Source organism: Anser anser (assembly GCF_964211835.1).
Source record: "Anser anser genome assembly, chromosome: 1".
Classification (NCBI taxonomy): Eukaryota; Metazoa; Chordata; class Aves; order Anseriformes; family Anatidae; genus Anser; species Anser anser.
In genome coordinates, this window is record NC_139720.1 from 61197081 (window position 1) to 61217832 (window position 20752).

General features: G+C 40.6%; 1 long non-coding RNA gene across 1 annotated transcript in view; it reads right to left on the minus strand.

Moving 5' to 3' along the window:
• The window catches only part of LOC310892700, a 45826-nt gene that overhangs the window by 1888 nt on the left and 23186 nt on the right, over nucleotides 1–20752 (minus strand). The window contains exons 2-4 of the long non-coding RNA XR_014578313.1: nucleotides 14961–15111; nucleotides 6456–6560; nucleotides 3678–3759 (exon numbers count right to left, since the gene is read on the minus strand). This is a non-coding gene — a long non-coding RNA (uncharacterized lncRNA). The remainder of the gene's footprint in view (nucleotides 1–3677; nucleotides 3760–6455; nucleotides 6561–14960; nucleotides 15112–20752) is intronic.

Below are 20752 nucleotides of genomic sequence, written 5' to 3' on the forward strand. Positions count from 1 at the left end.
CTTTTGTCCTGCCAAACTGCCTGGGGCATGAGGATGAGCTGGGGCTACTGGGAGGATGTTACAGACAAGGGCATGAACCCAAGGAAACCATCCTCCAACATGCCCACTATTCCCAAACCAACTGGTGAATAAACCTATTAACTGTCAGTGATGTCACCTGATGGGAGCATACCAAACCTATACATAAGAAATGGAAATAATTCAATCGCTCACAAACTAGTGAGTCCTACTGGCATCATATTTAGGGTTTTAGAACATATTTTGAAGGAAGTAATAATTGAAAGATAGATAAATGGAAAATGAGATTAAAATTAATTGATGACTAAAAAAATAGCTCATGCTAGAGATTGCTTTCTTTGATAAATATGGAGACAGACATGCTTTTGGGTAGCTGGAAAAAATAACATTTGGTATAAACAAAGCCTCAATGAAAATGTTAAGTGATGCCTGTATAAATATGCCCCATTGAACATGCAATAAACACTACAGTGATGCATGACTTTATTTAGGAATGCATAACATAGATAATCAGCAAAAAAATAGACCAGTGAGTAAGGCTGACTGTGGTTCCTCTTCCTGCTTACATCCTTAAGTCCTTGGAACACATCGTTTGGGTATAAGTTTTACAGTTACGCTGCAGAGCTAAATCGTGGTTAGCGTGTGTGATAAGTCATGTGATGGGACTTCATTAGCTTGTGAAAAACATGGGGCCGATTAAACTGGGGATACCAGAGAGATAACACCACAGAAGCTAGGAAACGAACCCAGAAAGTGAGGTGTGTGAGTGAAAGATATGAAAGAAAATAGCAGAATGTTTGTACTCAAGGAACTCAAAAGGGAATTACAACATGAGAAAAATGAGATGACACATGCTTAGATTCCTGAGCAGGATCCTCAGCAGCAAGCACCACATCCAGCCCAGGTGCTTGAGCATGTCATCGCTACAACCCTAGTTATTAACATGGCAGTTCAGTGTGGGTTCCCACAAGATGGTGACAACTCTGAAGATCTTGAGCAGCCACTCAGTTGTGTGCTGCCGTTCTGTACATAAAGGGGGAGGGCTGTTACATCCTTTGGTAAGAACAGAACAACAGTGTGGTTTGTGCAGCACATCCCAATTTCATAGGGGTGGACTGAAAACCGAAAATGAAGTCCTTTCAGCCCTGAGAGCTTACTGAAATAGGAAGACACATTTCCCCGTTTTTCTGGACAGCTGTCCCCAGCCTTTCTCCTCCTACAGCCTTCCTGAAACCTCTGAAATGCCAGGAAATATGAGGCAAATTTGGTGTGTTCTATTTCACCTTGTGAACAATTCTAGCCCATATGCTTACTTGATTTTGTAGGTGATACTCTAATGGCTGCCGCCAGTGCTTTCTGCAATTGGGTTTTTCCGCATTGCTTCTGTCTACTCATACCTTTCTCTTGAGAAAAAAGATCTAGATTTACATTATACTATAAGTGATACAATTGAATAGTTGACCCCAACACGGGTCTTTGAGCTGAATAAAGACATGTTTTCTTCATAAAAGTATATTACTGCAGTAATTGATTTATTTAGAAAGAATCAATTAGAGAGGAAAGAGATACTGAAAGAGCACGAGCACAACGGACAGAAACAGAAAACAAGAAGGAGGTGGCTGGGGAAGAGAAATAACTGCAAAAGAGGAAGAAACAATGAGCAAATCAAGGGGAGAGTATACTTTTCATTATTTCATACAACATTATAGCCAAAATATGTCAATATCAGTGATTTGTATTTATATAGACTCCTGGCAGGACCGGTGGCAATCCTGTAGCTCCTTCCTTCCAGCCAATGTCAAGGGAGCCACAGCACAAAGACAGCTTCTTTTTGCTCATCTGGCAAGGAGCAGTATTGTGGAGTCCTTATTAAAGTCCTAGAGCAGTTTAAGCAGCTTAAACTGCTTTACAAGCTTAAAGTGTCTAAGCCTGCAAAGCTGCTTAAAGCTATTTAAGCTGCTTAAGACACTTTAGGCTGCTGGAATGTGCTGTAGGGTTGTATGCAGCATCCTGGCCTACAAACCAACCTGTCCATCTTTGGGTTTACAGGTCTGAGCAATGAGACATCTTCTCTGGGGTTGCCACGAACAAGTTCAGCTGAGATGAGCTTGGTTCACTTGGGTCTATTTGTCTCTCTTCACTTTGGGATTTAGCCAGCCCTTGACATCTGATAGGCTTGTCTCAGGATTTTTGAACTTCTGCAGTACTTTACTCTTCTACAAGGGACTTAATGGTAGGCCTGAAGCTAGCCTAATTCATTAGGTCAATTTTCATCCATTTGCACAACAAGATTCATGAGCTCTGGTGTTTGTTTTAAGAGATAACCTTCTTCTGCACTATGAAATCATAGTTCTGGTGTCTAGAAGTCATATATATTTTTAAAAGGAAAAAGGACAAGCAAATATTCACTGAAGCATGGCCTAAATAGTGAACACCAAGTCTGAATATTTCTGAATTTCTGGAAGGTCATGTTTGTCCAGATTTTGACCTTATCTTTGAGGATTGTGGCCATTTTTTACTAGACTAAAATAAGAATGGTGACTGCAAACACTTCTGATGTTCATAGTCACATTTGGATCAACAACACAGTGTACTGTGAGGAGTACAGATTTCCCTAGAAAACACCTGATACATTTATTTATTTTTAACACAAAGTTGTGACTAGAGTTTATCAGAAGTTTTTCATGGATTTGCTTTTCCAACAAAGAGCATATTTCTGCAAACCTTAGTTCTGCTTAGTTTTCCTTCAAGAGCATGATTTTAAAAAGATTTATTTTAGGGTAACACAAAACGTATCATATTGCAGAATGCTACTTTATTTGCACTGTAATTCTGGTTGGCATTTTCTTGTGTATACCAGGGTCCTTGGAGGACTGTGGCTTCTATAATGTTCATTGTGCTCCCCTGCCTAAGATATATATGTGGTATACTGTGACTACAACATTTTGGGTTTTGAATGTTGAAATGTTTAGTTGTAATTCAAGCCCTCAGAAATTTCAACCTTTCCAAAACACTTTTTTTTTCTGATTTCTATATAACTAATTTTCCAAATTAGAAAAAAAAAAATCTAAAATGTTGAATACAAACAATTACTGAAATTCAGAATTTCCTACAGATTTAGAAATCTTGACTTGTTAGTTTTACTGAGGTCTATATCTGTGCTGTTGTTTTCCAGACCCACTGGCACAAAAACAGGATTTTGTCCTTTTTCATTGGCAAAGACGATTTGATCTCTGTTTATTTTGGATATGTTTGTTTAATTTCTCGTTTGAGCACTATCATAAATGATTAGGTCATTACTGCCCTGGGAAAAGAACTAGTTTAATAATTAACTTGTGCTTGCAAAGCTCTACGGCAACTGAAAAAAATACTGTAGATTACACATAAATCATAGAAATATAGAGTGGGATGGAATATCAAGGGGTTATGTGGTCTGTTATTTCTCAATACTTTTAATTAAAGCTGTAGCTAACCTTCCTGAGGTTAGTTAAAACAAACCAAACCAAACAAAAAATCTAAAGAAAGCACTTTTTTTTTTTTTTTTTTTTTTTTTAAAGTCCAAAGAACAACCTGTGTAGTCTTCCATAATGACTAATGAACATGTCTGGGACTAGAAGTGGAATTAAATGTTTTCTTAGCCCAATGCTGTTATGGATTACCTTGTCATAACTTGAGTACTCCACTGTAGTTCCAGGAATCTCATCCACTGTCTGTGAAATATTCATCTGATCCATCTTGTAGCTATGAAGAAAGACCACAAGTATCTTGGTAATGGTAGGTGGCAGTCTCTCTGATTTGTGTCAACATTAATGACAGGATTATACAACCTTCTTGGGTAATATATTCTAGTATTAATCTTTTCTTCTACTTACAACATGTTACTACAATACCTATCATAGTATATTACAAAAAAAAGTTTCTTGCCCATATATTTGGTGGAAATGAAAAAAAAACCCATATTACCTTCTTTGTAATAATCTTTTATGTACTTGAAAATTGGTGACTCCAATATAACCTTATATTTTCTATATTAAAAAAAATAAATTTGCAATCTTTCTTCTTGAATCTAATTTTCCAAACTTCTTGTCCTTGTTGATTTTCTCTGGATTGTTTCCAGTTTATCTACATCTTTCTTAGCTTATGTTGCCTCAGAGTAAAATACAATAGTTTAGCTGAGGCCTCACCAGTGCCAAGAAGAGCACACTAATTATCTCCTGTCTTACATATAGTGTTGCTAGCAGACAATTCAAGAGAATTTAGAATTACATTAATCTCTTTGCCTTAACAGCATCACACTGTTGGCTCATTAATAGCCCTCATTAATCACTAGATCTTTATCTGCAGTGGCATTTTGTGGTTGCGCTTTTGATATTGTCCTAAATGTGGTCCTCTGTGATTGTCTTTGTTCAATATTTTAATGTTGGATTTCAGAACCTTTCAGAACACATCAAAACAATTTTGAATTCTAATTCCATCCTTGAGCGTATTTTACAAATCTTTACATGGTGTCATCTGCAAGCTTAGATGACAGAATTTAAGGTACACTTGCAAGTCTTTACTGAAACTCTGAACAGAATCCTATCTGTTAGGAGCTGTGCAAGACTTCTCTTCAGCATCCTCCTAGTGCAAGTACCAACAGCTATATGCAGGTTCATGTCTACCAGTGGACTGATTTAGAGGTGAGTACAAATGGGGCAGCTTTCTCCAGTCCATTTACGAGCACACAGGACAGTGTCAAAAGCCTTACTTAGGTCAAGACACACCTTGGGTCAAGATACAGTCAATTCTACTGTTTTTCCTTAGCTATTGAACCAGTTCCTTTGATCAAGAAGGAAATTAGATTAGCCTGACAAAATCATGTTGGCTGTTCCTTATCACTTTATTATTCACAGGGCATGTATGCGTTCACTTCTAGATAATTTGTCCCACTATCTTTCTAGGTATTGAAGTTAGGTAGACTTCCCTGTAATTCCCTAGGTTCCTCATTCCCCATTTTTAAAAGCAGAAATTGTTATAACCCTGCAGACCATGGCCCACAGCCAGCAACTCCTTAATAGTGTTCAAATCAGAGCCTGCTGCGAATGTCACGTTTAAGAAACATTTCCATCAGATATTTTTAAAAACCATGTGCCACAACAGCAAGAATTGAGGAAAAGCAAAGCTTTAAATTGAATGGGTGTTTTGCTTAAAATAATTTGCAGAATATGTGTTTCAATGTCAGATCTCTGACCATTACCAAAAGTCACGTGAACACAAATGTATTCCCATATTAGGCTATATTGTTGCTGCAGGCCCCTGAGACTTACCGCTCTTCCAGGAACTCTCAGAGATAAGTTGAGAGTTCAGTATGTATTAAGTGAATTTCAGCAAGCTCTAGAGACTTGCATATATCTCATTTATTCAAACATTCTATGACTTGTTTTTCTTTTCTTTCTTTTTTTTTTTTTTTTTTCTTTTCTGGCATATGTTCCCCCAGTTAAGAAATAGTGTTATTAAGTATCTGTCATTAATGTTTATGCGTATGTGAAGAATGTAGCAAAATAAATAACGAAACATTTCACTCTACTCTGGGTATCTGTTATTTGTGCCTCTGCCTTTCTCTTCCTCTAACTCCTTGGTATTTATAGAACCTCTTTTTCTTCCATTTTATGCTCCAGGAAAGTTGTAACTCATTTTGTGACTTAGTCTTCCTGGTTTTATCCCTAGATGCTTATACTACTCTTTTATTACTATCTCACTTACATGCCCTTGCCTTCACTCCTTTGTAGGATTTCCTTTTTGATATTCAGGTCACTGGAGAATTCTCGATGCAGCCATACTGGTCTCTCTCTGCTTATCTTCCTTCTACATCAGGATGGTTTGCTGTTGTGCCTTCAGCACCGTTTCATTTACTAACAACAGTTCTCCTAATCAGATTTATTTTCCTAGTATCATCTTCACATGGGACAATTCATAACACCCTCAGCTGCTCTGGTAAGTCATACCCATTATTTTTTAAATGTCTTAGACTATTTAAAAACAAAACAAATCTGGTACATTTCATCTATACTTTTCACTTGAAAATAAGAACAGTTAAGATAGATTATATGTGCTCTAAGCAACTTAATTATATCTCATTTTAAAGACCTACTTTGCCAATGAAAAAGGGCTTGTCAGGATTTCAGCATGATGATTTATGATTCTGTCATAGTGACAGATGTTCTTCATGTATCTCTGACATCGTGATCTGGAATCACTGTGCTTTTTTCCATGTTTGCTGGTAAAAAGAAATGCACTATATAAATACTTTTATTTGTCTTCAAGGCCTTGCTCTGCATTAGCTTGGAAAACTGATATTTTTCAGAGGCGAGTTCTGTGTTAGCAATCACATGACTGGTGATACTATACCATAACAGCAGCACTGCACACCCAGTTGGGCCCCCTTCCTGGATGCTTACCAGGCTGATATGCTCAAATCCAGCAAGGATCTGGCACGCTGCTGCACTCCTCTGAATCTTGGCAGACTTCAGCCACCATCTCTGTCTTCCACTTCTCGGTTCATCCTGTGGGCCGAGATTCCTGATCTTAAGCACTCTTTGTCTGCAATCAGGATTTATTAGCCATACATCTTGGTTGCTGAGATGCAGAATTTGAGCCTAGTGGGACAGAAAATAACTAAAGCATGAATACAGAAAAGTGTTCCTAATGGAGAAAGAGAGATGGGAAACTGTATCAATAAGGGACTTCTTTCTGCAAGTCACCACCTTAGTCCCTGTACTGCATTTCACTGGGTACAGGATACTGTATTCCCTCCTCTTCTTTCTTTTTTTCCCCTGGCCACTAGGGGAGACCCAGTCAGAGCAGACTTTGTCTTTTGTTAATTTACAGCTTGCAGGGAGAGGGAGACTGTAGTCAGCCTAACAAGGCAGCAGCAGTTTGCACTGTTCAACGTGGTCTACTTGGGGATCTTTACTTCCCACAGAATGGGAGATCACAGCAATTCAATAGCCCTTCAGGTCTAGCCTTTTCTTAGGTACAATAATTGTTCTCAGCACCCATGTTTCTGCCTAAAGGACTGCTGAGAGAAGCTGAAGGACCAAGAACTTTATACAATAAAATGGTGGAGTGCCACAAATATATGAATATCTATATACATTCCTCATGAAGTTTCGCTGATGCAATGGCATTACACTAGGAGTTTCTACCAGCACAGCTGTATCAACTAGGCATTGCATTTCTTCACAGCCTCATCACAACCACATTGGTAACACCTTATGGGATAAACATATCTGAGGTTCAAAGGTCCCCAAAACACATCTCATCTTGGTGTACCAGAGAGCTTCCTAACATAACTTCCACTCCTATTAATATTTTATTATGATCTGCAGTCCAGATCTCTGCTACAGTTATGTTTACTGGTTAGTCTTGTTCATCTTTGAGTTCTCAGAAAAAGATGTAGAAAAGCATCATACCACAAAAGGAAGAAGCTAGAGGAGAAGCAGTTTTGGCAGATATGTTATAAAGCTATATCCTCACTAAGGGGAGAAAAAAAAAAAAAGTGACCAGATACTAGTCCACATTAAATGGTTTGAGAAGACATAGCAGACTGTAGACTTTACAGATTAAATTATCCCACCCAAAAGCATGTTACATTGGTATAATTTCCTTCCCAAATTGATTATCTAAATAGTTTTTATTCAACATTGCTCTGGACTTTAGAGACTATGCCTTGAATATTTTATAAATGCCACTGTTTTCTGTCACTCAACTCTTTGTTTCATACACTCAGATTTAAACCCTCAATCTTCAACATAGTTTTGTACTTTTTTTTTTCTTTTTCTTTTTTAATCTAGCTTACAGTCATTTTTTTTTTTTTCCAAGGCATAGTTCTCTCTCTTTTTCCAGCTGTCACAGCCAGCAGAGGAATGGACTTCTGGGATCCTGTCTAGCTTTAAAGATCTACGTTCATGTACTCTGTTGACCCATTGCAAAGTAATAAGTGAAATAAATGTGGTGGTCTTATCTCTTTCCCTGCTGGATAAGACTCCACATTGCAAACACTATACTATAATTGAGGAGCCTCAGAAGCCTTTCAAAAGGGTTCAGTTGTGGAACAATACAGGGTAACAGATTTTAAAACTGAAGTGTAAAGCCTTGCATGTTTGTTTCTTCCCTGTACTCAGCCTTAGTCAGCCCTGTTATTAGCTAAATGACTTTATGAGCTATAGATTCACCCATAAAACTGCAGTGAAATATTGCAACAAAGAATATTTATTTCCATGAACTCATCAGACTGGAGCTATTTTATAATGAACATTTTGAAAAGAACTGAAAACTAAGCTATGCTAAGATTCAAAAAGAGAGAACAGTTCTGCACTTAGGGAACAAAAGACATCAATGCATCTTTCTCGTCTCTAGTTTCAAAGACTGAGCTAGCAAATAGGTGCAATTATTGACAGTCAATCCAAATTCTGAATTTCAAGACTAATTTCCTGATTATTTTCAAGAGAGGATGATGTTGCTGCATTCTGTGTTTTCCTGAATACTGGATCACAGACTGAACTAAACCAAGCCTGCCCTGCTTATTTCTATCATATGACTAGTAGTTAAGATGCCTGATAAGTAGAAGGACATCTTGTACTGCAGACGACATCAGAAGCCTTCACAAAGATGAAGTTTCATTAAGAAAGGTGCACCTACAGGGATAGGAGCCTACAGAACCCCAAACCCAACCACATGCCTTCAGGGGGCTGGGATTTAGGCGTGTTTGGGAGTTAGAGAAGCATAAGAATGGCTCTCCATCACTGCTGATACCCCCTTAGTCCTGGCCTAAAGCAGTCACACAGCTTCCAGACTATGGCTGGTGTACAGGACCTACATGTAGAGCAAGGGCAGAGAAGTTTGCTACTACTCATAGCTACCCACAGGGCTGTGGTTGGAGATATTCAACCATTAGCTAAACTTTGCAAAATTTTGCAAAACTAGAGCATGAAGGAAAATTACCTCTACGAAAGCCACAAAAGTACCTGTTTGCAAAATGGTGAAGCTCATGACTACCAGTTCTGCAGCACTTCAGACATCTGTGAAGTTGAAGGCTTAGATTCTATTCTTTCGGGTTTAGGAAATCAACAGAAGTTAACCTTCAGGCAAAAGACATCCAAATAATTCACTACCATGGTACAACTACAGAAATCAAGTTTCACAGACAGTTACCATTTCCTCCCTTCTTCAGGGCTGCAGATCTTTGAAATTATTTGGTCTTTTAAAAAATGCAAGTGGCATTGTTCAAAGATTTATATTTGCAAAATCGATATATCTGTCAGCTACTACATAAACTTATTTGGGTTTGAAATATTTATAACATGGCAGACAAACTAAGTACAAGTGGAGTTTGTTGTGTTATCACAAAAGTGTCCTCTTCAGAAAATGTTCTTTTTAGTTTTATCCATTTTTCAGAAAGTCACAAAAGTAATAACTAGAAGCAATATCATATTGGTTCTTTTTTAAAATATACCTCTAATTAGAACCCTTAGGGAAAAAAAGGTATCATCTGATTAAAGTTCTTGATCGTGGTCATAAGCATACGTTCACATACTTTTAAGTTACGACCATTCTTTCTACCTTAGTAATTTGGTTCACAGGGTTAGGGTAGCTTTGAAGCAATTCCCCAGACTGTCCCCACTTGTCACATTAGTTGTTTTCTCATAGTGGTGCTGGTGTGCACAACATAGATTCCCGCTGGATAAAAGCCAACTAGGAGCTCTTCTCCCAGGCATTCCAACACTCCATGGAGCAGGGGGTCTTTCTGCTACAAGGACCTCCAACATGTAGCTAATGGACGTGCCTTCCCAGAAGGCTCTCAAACCCTGCAGTATGGCCGAAAGCCTGAAGGATATTGCAGGGCCAAGAACTGCATGTATCTTCCTATTTGCTGTCAACTGTTTCAGCTCTCAACTGTTTCAGCAGTGTCTGCCGCTCTCTCTTCATCCACACAGACTTCAGATCTGAAACCCTTTCTCTTATTTCTCCTGCCTCTCTTGTTGAACCCCCTTCCTGAACCCTTCTTTCACTATCGTCCTTTTGTAATATTGCTTCTCCACATTTCTACATTCCTGCAATACATTGGCACATCCCTCTTCCACGCACCAAAGAATTCAGATAACTGCAGCCTACAGCCCTGAAGATATGACATTTTCCATGAATCCATGTCATGGGAGAGAGAAGAGTTTCTCAAGGGGCAAGATAACCCAGTGCCAAGCTCAGAAATTTGAGAAACTCTTAGCAGCTGCCAACTGCAAGAAGTGGTGAGCAAGGCTGCCTTCAACAGCCAAAAATGAAGATTGTCTTCTTGAAGACCAGTGACTATCATCACCAGGCCTGGGAGCTGTGCCCAGTACAGGGAGCTTAAGAAGGTCCTTGGGAGGGAGCACACCACTGAGCTAGCATCTCATTTCCACACCAGGAATCATAGGGTCTCCATGCAGAAGAGTGTTTCCGCTAGCTGCACCTCTGCTCCTCATACCTGTCCTGGGCCTTTCCTTCAAGCTGTGACTTTGAACAAGTCCCCATTAGTTGGGGGCATGGCAGGGGTAGGGTCCATGGATGCCAATGGCCCATTCCAAGGTGGAACAGGAGCACAGGAGACAAACTCTTGACCCACTGAAGGAAACAGGGAGAGGGAAGGTGAATGTCCTGAAGGACTCCTTTCTATTCCTCTAGGTCCTAAGAAACTCAGGCCCTTGCTTCCTTATCAAGTGTAGCTGCTGCTTTCAAATCCGTTATCAAGCTTTTCTCTCTAACGCTTGTTGCAGAGCTGGCAGCAAGCAAGACCCCTTCTTCCTTCCTGCTGCTGCCTGGTTCTCCCTGGTGCAGAATGCCAGCCCAGGACTGCAAGGAGGGTGGCAGAGATGGCACAGCAGGCAGGATGGTTACTTCCTGAGAGCTGCAAAGGTCCATGCCACCACCAGCCGACAGAGTAGAGGCAAAAAGGTATAGGAAGCCTGGGACAACACAGCAAGGGTGACCTAAAGGGCTGGTGGATCACATGTCCCTGAGGAGTGAGTAGATGAAGCAGGCCGGCCTTACTGGATGCCTAAGGGTGTGAAGAAACTCTCCATCCCTCTTCCCAGAAGAGGGGAAGATGGCATGTCAACATCTTGCCCATTCTCTGCCCAGAGAAGCCGTGGATGCCCCATCCCTGGAGGTGTTCAAAGCCAGGTTGGATGAGGACCTAAACAAACTGATCTAGTGGGTGGCATCCCTGTCCGTTGCAAGGGGTTTGGAATGAGGCCCCTTCCAACCCGAACAATTCTATGAATCTATGATCTTGGGAAGCTTTGCTTTTGCAGTCTTCTCATTACAGGCACTGCAAGAACACTTTGCTGTTTGATCACCCCCCTCTTTGTTCCACTCTGTGTGTCCCCATGTATGGTGCAGACAGTGTCCAGGACACCTCTGCTTTCCTGGTGCCTCAGTGACCACAGAGGGAGCAGGGGTAGGGGACATGCGTGCAACCACCACAGAAACTGGTCCCTACTAGCCAACCCAGATGGAAAGGCTCACCAGCATCCTGCTGGAGTTCATGCAGGGCTCAGAAAGCAGCCATAACTGGAAGCTGTTAGGAGTGATGGCACCAAGTCTGTCTGGTGTGCAAAGCTCATCACCTGGCAGCAAGATGAACAAAAAGCTCATCCTACTTCCAGCCTACATGCAGAAAAGGCACAGTTAAACTTCGCAGGTGCACTCTTGCTGTCACGGTACAGACTAATGATCAAAAAACACAGGGCACATATTTTTTCCCACAGGATCCAAACACCGTGAACTTTCCTTTCTTCGTTGGGAAAGAGGTAATCATATCCCCACTGAGCCTGAGCTCCTGAGTTGTGGAATGTACCACAGCATAAGTGCCTTTGCTGAAGTCTGGTGAGGAATCCATAAATCTCATATAGAGGTTGACATAAGCCTTACAATACATATAGTTGTAGGAGCAACAGGCTGGGAACAGAAGAATATGAATCTTGCCAAAGTCACCCCTCGATTTATGAATCAAGGAATCCAAAGGCTTGGGGAGTTTCACAGGTGTCAGCCACAGCACTACCGGAATAAAAAAAGTTTGGAGGATGAAATCTCCTTCACCTCTTTGTCCATGAAAGACCTGCCCTCCCCAAACAGATTAGTGACCAAGCAGTAAGGGTTTGAGGCTGCACACTGTAAAGGATGGCAGCTGCTCGCTTGAGTATGGCTCTGTGCCCTCAAATTGCATGTGAGGATTGTGCTAGTATGGCACCAACTCACAGAAGAGGACCTTGCCCTTCAGCATCCCAAAGTCTTGCATCTGCCATTGGTTATCCTATACCTGCCATAGTCAACATAGCCTCACATACTAAATTGAGTTGAAGACTCCTACCCTATATTTAGAAAACACTGCAATATTTGAGCCTCAAAAATGCATTATGGAAGGACAAAGATATTTTACATTCTTCCAGACCAAGGATATCCAAGTGCTCAAACGAGATCTCAGTGCATTGCAAGCTCTCCTATAAAAAAACAGACCTTAAAATATTACCATTACAATACTGGATCAGACCTCTAAACGATCTATCCCAGTATGACTAGGAGTCCAAATATCCATGAGCAAGTCTTGTGACTCAGCTGCTGCTTGGACAACTGGAGGTGGGTGAATATATGTTGGAAACTTGTCAGGCAGTGACGATCTTTTAGCACATCTCTGTAAAGTTGTTAGCTCTGACATAATTAAAAATATTAACAATGTTATGTCAAATCATTCTTTCAGCTACAACAGCTCAAGTCTGTTTTTCACTGAAGCCCTGCTGTTTTCATTTTTAACTACACGTTTAACTATCAACAGCTTACTGGTAGCAAAATCTGATAAATGGCTAAAAATAAAGGTTTTTAATTTTTTATCTTTTGAACAAAGATTATACTAATTTAAGGAGATAGCACCTAGCAGCTTACCTACAATTTTCCTTGACCAGTTCCATATTTGTTCATTGTTTCTTTCTCTGAAGAAGTGGATGAGAACACTCTGGAAAGATTATACCCTGCTCTAGGAGAACCTTCCAGTTTGACTCTACTACAAACACAAACAGCACACACAGAAGACATGTAACTGAGATGATATGACTTTTGTTTCACTGGGGATTGATATTTTCAGTTAGATCTGAATCCGAGACGTGAAAAGGGAAAAGAGCTGTTTTTTTTTTCTTTTTATCATTTGTGTAATTTTAAGAATATTAATATGGGCCTCATCCCTTTTTTTCTCATCCTTATTATTGTTTTGTGATTGTGAATGAGTGGAAATATAAAAACTTCACTCTGAGATAATTGGTGCCATTTCCCAGCCTGGTTTCCTTTTCAGGTCCCTTCATTCCCCTGTTAGCCACAGCCAGTCTCTGCACATCTTGTGCCCCTGATCAAAATGCAATTTTTTCCTGCCTACCACCCTGCACCTACGGCAGCATATTCACCCTTCGATCGGGTTATTATACATTGCCTCAGCAACCTCTTCTGTATGCACTACCCATATCTACACAAAGTCCGCCACACTCTCTGTACCCTTTTCTTTCTCATCTTTTGTTGAAGCCTGCATTTATTTTCAAAGACTTCTCTACTCAGCCTTTTATGTGCTGTGCTTTAAACCCTTTTATTCCCCTGAGCATTCCCAGCTATCCATTCTTTCCCTGAGAGGGAGGTGGATCTTCCTTGAAGTTATTATTCAGGGAAAGGAGATGAGGCCCCATTATTTGAGAGGCTCTGTTTGATTTCACAAGTCATTTAAATGAATGGTGCATATGTGCAACTAGCCAGTGCTTGTTAAAATGGTTAACCTGATCATTTCATTTCGGTGATAGTGGGAGAACCTAAAATCACAAAATGAGTAACTGAGTAAAATGGCAAGAATTATGTTTTGTCCTGCTTTATTTGAAATAATATTCAATAACAACATAAATCTTATAGAAATACTTATGGAGTATTACTATATCTACCAAGAGTTCATTATGCCTTACTTTATCAGAATGAAAGGCAGAGGAATGAGTGATTAGATTACGATGTCAAAACTGCGCCATTTTTATTTAAGCAATTGCATTACTCGCAGAGCAGCCTGCCAGAAAAATGACTGGTTCAGTGACAGATCTCTTTTTCTATCACAGTGCCCCTTTTAAAATAATTAGCAACAGGACAGAGAGTAAAATACAAAATATAGGTGGAAAAAAAAAGTAGAAATTTTTCAGATTATTTAAATTGACCTTTATAAAGCTTAGATCAAAAAAATCACTGCAACAGTTCACCTAATTTTGTGGTTCTCAGGCAGGGGAGAATGAACATTTAGATTGGGTGGCAGTTAGGACAGGAAGGACAGCAACAAAGTTCTTCATATAAAATCTCCCCGCGATCTGCCTCACCTCTGGTATTGACTGAAGCACAGCGTAAGTTTTGCTTTAATCCTTTACTAAGGGTTGGTGTCTTTTTTTCTTAAAAATAAAACCATCTACAATCAACTTATTAAAAACAGCAACTTCCTGATTATAGTCCAATTAAAAGACATTGGAAAAAGTGCTACATTGGTTTCAAGTTCCCAAACATTTGGGTATGATTGCTGGTGGTTTTATTGGGAGTTGCACCTGTAATCATTTAATGCAGAGAAAAATATGGCCATGAAAATAAAGATTCCAAAGTCATGTCTGACAGCATCTCCAACCAAGCCTGTGACAACTGCTGGAAGTATGTGGAAAACCACACCACTAAATTTTGCCAGGCTAGTGTACTGATGACAGACATCCTATGTTTGGAGACCTCTTTTAGGCATCAACATATTGATTAATAGCAGAGCTTTAGTCTTAATGCTTCAATTTCCTATGGGTTTGGCATCTGTTAGGCTCCAGCCCTTTTGCCAAGCTTGCCTCCCTTCACTCAAATAGAGGAAATGGGTTGCAGTAACTCACCACTTCTCCATGGCCAAGGATTTCTCTCCAACATCTGCAGAAGCAGCATAGCCAGCACAGCACCAAACTGTTTAGTCACCTTTTGCAGTCCTGTCCAAGGGATGCTTCAAGGACCGCTTCTGTGCAGAAATCCCCAGCTGCCAAAAGCCTGCTAGAAACCACAGGCAGAAGGAACAATGTTAGTTAAGGACAAAGTGAAAAAAAAAAAAAAATCTGTGGTCATATTGCAGTTGGCCAGAGACCTAAGGTGTCATAAGGCTCCCCTTTACTAGCCTAAGCTGTTCCTCCTTAGTGGTTAATCCTTTGATGGTGTACTCTATGTCTATAACATATATAGGTAACTCTTAACAAGAACAGAATCATATTTCATGCACTTCTTTCTAGCAGTAATTGGGAAGCACCTTCACCTGCCAATACTTATGTGCCATATTGTGTTTGCTAACACTTTCCACACCAGACAGCAATGGCATTTTTATGTCATGCTAAGACTAGAGCTTGTCACAGCTGTGGCAATGGGCCCATCTTTATAGCATATGTGCTCGTTTCATGGTTGAAATTCCTTAGCTTTTTCTGAAGATGGATAGAAACAGTGTCTGAAAAGAAAGCTCAGTCTTATTGAAGTCTACAGGAAACAGCAATCATAGCAAAGCAAGTATCCTGCACATTGTGAGCACCTTCCATGCACCAAGCAACATCAGAGTATCTTATATGCACGCAGAGATACACTTACGTAGCTTGTATATTTATGCTCTAAACTTCATCAGTTTCCCATATTAAAACATGATGATTTCATATTCACTCTGTGGCAGCATATGCTGATCATCCTGGAAAATATTAATCATTTTTCTTCAGTTTCAATTCTGAAGAGTCATTATCCTGCCATTTCTAACTTCACACTGGATGAAGGCTTACCCACTGGTGTCATTGTAACATGACAGACTATTACCAAGTCCTTACTAGGGGCATAAAGCATGTGTTTAAGGAATTACGTTAATAAAGAAATAGGAACTCGGTGGCAGAAAATAGCATTATAGACTTTAGAACACCAGGAGCATAATTAGTACTGCGGCATAATGATGAAAGAAAGCAATAAAATAATTTTACTTCATTCTGTATTTCTTGGAGCAATGCAAATTAGTTTGTCAGCAGGGAAGGGTTGGTTTCTTTTCTTTAAATTTCATCTGTATGCTGTCTTAATGTTGTTTTACAAAAAGATTTTGCAGAACACAGTATCGTACAACCAAATTTTGAATTCATGTGGTATGTGAGAGATTGTCCCTTTTTTGGGTTGGGAATCTCATCTGCAACACAATTAGGAAAGTTCACAGGGGCCAGAGAATTGATAATTCCCTGGTCCCAGGAAAAACAGCAGGATGTGAGTATTTGATCTGTGATCTATGCAAAGCTGTGGAGGCTCAGGAGGATGGAAATATTTGCATCCCTATACCACTCTTATTCAAAGCAAAGAGATATGTTGGTGGCAACCTGGAAAATTTAGAGTGATAAGAACTACCAACATGCTTGATTATTTAAATGTTGTGATTGTATCATGAGATAATGGTGGAAAAGGTTTGGAAAACTATAAGCCGCTAGAATAATTAGAATAAAAGCCTATTAGAAGGAAAAGCACAAGACAAATTACATCAAATGCTTTCTCCGCTTCCTACTGATGCCCGTGTCAAACTTCTCCTGCACTATTCCTTAGTTCTCTCATCTGCTAAAAAGTGATTATTTAACATACAGACCAGAGAGATCATTGTGCCACTGTTTTTTGTTTTCCAAAATCCTTACTTTTTTTTTTTAGTCTCAGACAACATATTGGGCCAAACTCAGCTGCTGTGTGTTAAACTGCAAAGCCTCTGAACCCCATTCTCTTCTAGCTGCTGTAGCTACCAGCACAGCATTCACTCTATAACCGCTTTACTGTTAATACATTTGTTTCCTGTTGACTGCGTACATTTACAACACATAACTGAAACATGTTTATTTGGTTTGCAATCCTAGACAATAATTGAATTCCATCTTGATTCTCTGCTTTTTATTTACCTTTACTAACTTCAGCAGAGTACAGATTTCAGATTTTTGTAGTAAGAGAACAGTCAGTCTGAGCTTCCATATATAGTAAGTCAGTTTGCTGCTATTTCATTAAAACCTAATTTAGACTGAACTAAACACTTATCTGAACTAATTAGTCTGACATGGAAAACTGCAGAATACTAAATCACTAATGGTCCCATTTTATATTAATAAATGGAAGCAGATGTATTGACATCTTACAGATTCATCTTTAATGTGTAAAAACAGAGAAAAAAAGAGAAGGAAAGGCAAGACCTGACAGGAACATAAGTCAAGATTGTCAAGAAAAGGGACAAGGTTCTTTTATTAGGAAGGTGGACAGGAATTATAGGTCCCAGAGACAGGATTCGATTATGAAATTTAAGGCAACTCAAGACGCTCTTTAGTCTGTTCCAGATGGGGAAAGCAGCATGGGAGAAGGAGCTCGCTGCCAGCTGTGGCAAGACTAGCAGGGAAAATAGAATATTTAAATGATTTCTATTGAATTACATGAAAAGCCTACATTAAGAGAGAGTTAGGGTTGCAAAGTCAAGCACTCAGAAGATGGGAAATGCCTGTTCTAAAGTTTCCCAGACAACTAAAACTTGTAACTCTTGTAGGCACAATACAATTTTTAATTACAGGATCACATACACCTTTTTACACAAGACCTTTGGCCTTTCTCTGCACATGGAGGGCATACATTTAATGAGCAACGATTCATTGCTTTGTTTTATCCTCATTGTTAAGTGTATAGTCTCATACCTTATTTACTATATGCTACTCAAATTCTGCCCTGAATACACAATTAATAATATCCTCACAGGAGCCCCCATGGAATTTATAGCTATAGTACTTAGTGCTTCACAAATATTAAATAATGTCTCCAACCTCCTTGCATGGACAGGTCATTTTTCTTATTTTTATGGTTGGGAAAAAAGCCTTGTGTTTGTTGTTTTTCAGGAAACTTGCATCCCTATGTCCCTGCTTGAAGAAAAGACCAATCATCATTTCCCCTTTCTGTCCTGGCATGAAGCTGGTGCCCCCTCCCTATCTTCTGCAGGAATACCATACCAGGGAATCTCCACTCTTGATTGTTTTGGGACTAGTCTATCATGCTGGACTGTCTGCAGCATGAACTCTAGTGTTTTCCTGGGCAGCAGGTGAAGAAAACAACCAACCACCTGTCCAAATCTACCACGTGAACAAGAGAAGACCACTGTGTGAAGTTCATCATTAGAAGGTGTCCTTCAAAATGAAGCAGCAGCGCCATGGGAGATGCTGTGCCCACAGCTCCTCATGTGTTTGCACTGAGAGTGTACAACAATGGTTTGAGTAGCTGCTCTCCTTGGCTGTCACACTCAAAAGGGGAGCAACACCACCAGCCAGATCCAGCTGCTGCCACTGGATGATGTCCAGCTTCCCACCTTCCCCGACACAATGACAGCAATAGTCATACAGCAAAAACTCCAGCACTTCCAGCCTGTCATGCCTTGGCTTTGCCTCTGTGGAGCACACGACCATCACATGCAGCTAACCTCTTATTCATAGAATCATAGAATATCCCGAGTTGGAAGGGACCCATAAGGATCATCAAGTCCAACTCCTGGCACCACACAGGTCTGCCCAAAATTTTAGACCATGTGACTAAGTGCACAGTCCAATCTCTTCCTAAATTCAGACAGGCTTGGTGCAGTGACTACTTCCCTGGGGAGCCTGTTCCAGTGTGCAACAGCCCTCTTGGTGAAGAGCCTTTTCCTGATGTCCAGCCTAAACTTCCCCTGCCTCAGCTTGACACCGTTCCTGCGGGTCCTGTGACTGGTGATAATGGAGAATAGGCCACCTGCCCCTCCACTCCCCCTCATGAGGAAGTTGTAGACTGCGATGAGGTCCCCCCTCAGCCTCCTCTTCTCCAGGCTGAACAGGCCCAGTGACCTCAGCCGCTCCTCATATGTCTTCCCCTCTAGGCCCTTCACCATCTTCGTCGCCCTCCTCTGGACACTCTCCAACAGTTTAATGTCCTTTCTGTACTGTGGTGCCCAGAACTGCACACAGTACTCGAGGTGAGGCCGCACCAGCGCAGAGCAGAGCGGGACAATCACTCCCCTTGACCGACTAGCAATGCCGTGCTTGATGCACCCCAGGGTACGGTTGGCCCTCCTGGCTGCCAGGGCACACTGCTGGCTCATATTCAGCTTGCTGTCAACCACAACCCCCAGATCCCTTCTCTTTGAGTCAAATAAGCCTCTCAGGCTTACTTTATCCATGCCTACAGCCATGGCTTCCCATCCTTGCTGCTAAGAAGGGACTCTCTCCTCTGTGACAAGTAAAATGTGTCCCTTTGATACCAGCATCTTGTTAACTGCTTTGTGTGAAAGAAATACAATATGTACTTTGAGAAAAGGGCAAGATGTCCCAGGCCTTGGGGATGCCTAAAGGATAAGGAACTGAGGAATTGCTAATCAGGAAGACCATTTTGTTGGCATTCTTAAAGGAAACATCATGACATAAGCTCTTGAATATGTCACCAATCAACATAACATGAATATTTGGCTGAAAAACAAAGATTAGGGGTATCATAATGTGAACTATCCATGAACATTGTATATCCGTGAAAATTATAATGTGAACTATCCATTATAACAGTGAAAATCATGTCCCTAGGCTGGAAGACCTGGACCAACAGGGGACCCTTCCACTCTGAGGATGCTCAGAATGGTTCTGTCATGTCAGCAGTATGCTGATTATGTAAGCAATCGGAGGCTAGGGGATTGTGCCAACATATAAATGTATCGATAAGGGATTGTATAAAGAGTGGCATAGAAAGTCCTAATGGGTGCCAGCTTTGTGTGAAAACACCTGGTACCCAGACTTGCACAGTTCTGAAATAAACAATATCTTGACCTAGTGCATGGATTGGCTTTTGCACACCAGGTAATGAACCCAAACTTTTTTTTTTTTTTTTTTTTTTTTAAATCAGACAACACCTTCAGCAGAGACTATTTACCGTGGCTTCCTCTGTTCATGTCCCATCAACAATCTGGCAAAGCGAGTACCCACACTGATGTACTCACTGGGATGTTGTTCCTGGCCTGGGGGAGATGCAGGTGATCCATCTGATTCCCCCATGCTTTTAGTGCTTCTAGAAAGATGGGCAGCAGTACAGAGAATGAAGTTTGATCTCTCCCATGTCTCCTTCCAACATCCACGGCCACCCCAGTGCCTGTAGACACTAGGTCACAGGAGTTACAAAGCTGCCTTGGATATTACAGGAGTGTGAATTTCTGAAGTTGCTCTGTTGGACTCCTCTCTACAAATCCCAGGAATAGCTCTCTCTAAAAGAGACAGGTACACTGAGATTTTCATGGTCCTGTGCATTCATGTGAGCTACCTTTAATTTTATAAGTTTATGTTGGCATTGTTTCCTGTAAAGAAGTTACAAACCTAAGTTACTACCATAGCCAACAGCAGGTTTCTTTTCTGGCAGGAAATGACATCAACCAAATTCCTAAATCCTCTGTCTTCAGAGCTCCATTAGAGCCCAGAGTATGACAATCATAGAATATCATGGGTTGGAAGGGGCCCACAAGGATCGAGTCCAACTGGCTCCATACATAAAAATTAAACCATGTGTCTAAGAGTATTGTCTGAACACTTGAAATCCATCTGTCTTGGTGCCACAACTGCTTCCCTGGGGAGCCTGTTCCAGTGCCCAACCACCCTTGTGGTGAAGAGCC